This window comes from Palaemon carinicauda, chromosome 1, assembly GCF_036898095.1.
Source record: "Palaemon carinicauda isolate YSFRI2023 chromosome 1, ASM3689809v2, whole genome shotgun sequence".
Taxonomy (NCBI): domain Eukaryota; kingdom Metazoa; phylum Arthropoda; class Malacostraca; order Decapoda; family Palaemonidae; genus Palaemon; species Palaemon carinicauda.
The window spans coordinates 87,046,407-87,048,906 of NC_090725.1; the positions used below are offsets into that span (position 1 = coordinate 87,046,407).

At 38.5% G+C, this 2,500-nt stretch overlaps 1 protein-coding gene across 4 annotated transcripts in view; it reads left to right on the top strand.

The window, feature by feature from the left end:
- LOC137649648 (pleckstrin homology-like domain family B member 1) overlaps positions 1-2,500 on the top strand; it is a 471,311-nt gene that overhangs the window by 74,111 nt on the left and 394,700 nt on the right. The window lies entirely within an intron of this gene.

Genomic DNA, 2,500 nt, shown 5'->3' on the forward strand with positions numbered 1-2,500 from the left:
AATCTTTTCAACAGCAGAAGAAAAGGTGTCTTATAAAATTAACACCACTGAGGCAGCCATTATCTTCAATCAAACTTGTATAAAAGAGGGTCGTCTACCGAAATAATAATAATGATAATGATAATAATAATAATAATAATAATAATAATGATGATGACAGTAACTGCGCACTGCGTAATGCATTACGATTTGTGAACGAACCCTTCGCCTGCCGAGTGGGGGAGAAACGGAAGTTTCGCGGAAGCTCGTCGTTTCGCAAGGAAGCTGTTCTTAATTCCTGTCTCCTTTACGACCATTAGGGAAATATATTATGCTTTTCAGCTGCATGGGAAAGAGACTAGCTAAGTTTCCCACAGAAGTGTAGGGAGGGAAAAGAGATAGTAAGTAGAAAAAAAGAAGGCCATAACGGTGGTTAATCGAAAGCATCGGCAAGGGGAAAGAGTTCATTGTAGTGGAAGGAGAACATTCATTGTAAAGGGAATACTGGGTAGCGTCAGTTACAGTGACAAAGACCACCGGTCGGAAACACTTCGCAAAGAGAGGAGAGTGAGAAAGAGGAGGGTTAATCTTAATGAAAAAGGGCGAGTAAATAGGAGACAGAAAGAGGGAGAAAGGCAACATAGACGAGGGAGGCTTCGAAAGGGCGGATGGGATAAGAGATCATTTGAGATAAGGGAGCGAGGCGGAAGAGTGTTGGCAAAGGGGAAAAAAGTTGAGCTGGATGAGAATCCTATGATTACGTTGCCATAGTAACCTAATTCGTTTATGTATGTGCATAGATGCGTGTGCTAATGACGGACTGGCATATTTGTTTAGATTATCTACTCAACAACAGTTTATAGACTTGACAGCTAAATAGGCATGGCGTTGTGATTTCCGTGTTCTCCATATGATTAGGAGATAGCTTTATATGTCATTTGCTATCGCTATATTACATACCATCCCTTCCTCTAATAAAAAAAACCCGTAAATCTAAGGGAGCAATCCTGGTCACATTCATCTTTTCATTACTGGGAGATTAATGTGTTGAAAAAAAAAATATTCGGAAATTTTACTTTTCATCATTGGAACAAATAAATTTACCATTTCTCATTGTGCTACTTGTTAGATTTGATGACTTTTTATGTTTATTTATAATTTCCACACAGAATAAACTGATATGTTAACGCTTTATAAACATATTTTTCACACAAACATAATCTTTGAGAAATTTTCATAATTAAGAGCTTTTTATTGGTGTTATTAAAAAAACTTATATAGAGATTTTGTGTTGGACGTACGTTATTCTAAGTCTATGTGTGCAAGGGACAGCCAACTCTGTAGGGTGGGGTATTACTTTTGCGAAACCTTCCTCACATTAGATTATTATGTGAACTGGTCATAAAGTCGGGCCTGACTTTAGAGTCATATTTAATGTGCCAGATCGAGTTTCACGGCTGACTTGTGTTAGGATCATCGAACTCGCCAGTAGCATGGCATCTTGATCCACCAGGAAAGAGAGCCCAGACTTTGTCATTTTTTATATATACAGAACAAAATTATGAACGATGTTGAGGAACGGTAAACGTTTGGAGGGAGAGGATTACATTGCTGAGACCATCCATTTATAAATTATTAAATGATAGCAGGCCTATGTTTTGACTGGCTTATTACTGTTAATTTTCCAGTTAATTATCATCTGTCTCTCCACCCTCACATCACAGACAGTTAACATTTGACTGACAACTAGGTACAGTTAGAAACAGGAATCCCTGACACACCTTGCTCTGGGGAAGTGCACACTGTCACACCTTTACTGCTCTGCAAGTTCCTGTGTGTAGCCCCGTTTACCACCTCTGCCATCTCTTCCCAGCACTGTTTGTTTGGTTACTCGCCGTTCAGTAATGGTGTGACAAGGTGCAATTCATCAGAGCAAGCTGTGCCAGGAATTCTTGTGTCCAACTGTACATTGGTCGCTGGTTAGAGACTCTGTCAGGGAAATAATCCTGTCGCTTTATTTCCTCTGTTGCGGGTTCAAACTCTAGTATACTTTTTTGTCAGCCGAAAGCACCATTGCAAAGAGAACTCACAATTAGGCACGACACAGTATAGTATTGTCTTGATCACTTTCCCCAGAAATGTATAACAATTTTCTTCCGCTGTGCAAGACCAATGAGTTCGTAATTGTGGAAGAATGTCATAATTATACTCCTATGTATGGTGTTCTTCATAATCACTTTAAATATAAAGGCTATTAATACTAGAAAATGAGTATATATGATTATCGTTGTGGTATGTTAGTTTCAACTAAAATAAAAAAAGACTGTGATTTATTTTTACTTGGAATTTGATTGAATAATGCCATACTTACCGGACTGATCATCGTTGGACAAACGCGTGTCTGACCAAAGGAAACTAGCCTGGTCGGAATTGTTATAAAAGTGGTCTATAAAGTGTTCTACGAGGGAAACTCATTATTATATTGGTTTCCTAAAGTTCATGCAAGGTTTGACCCGCAAAT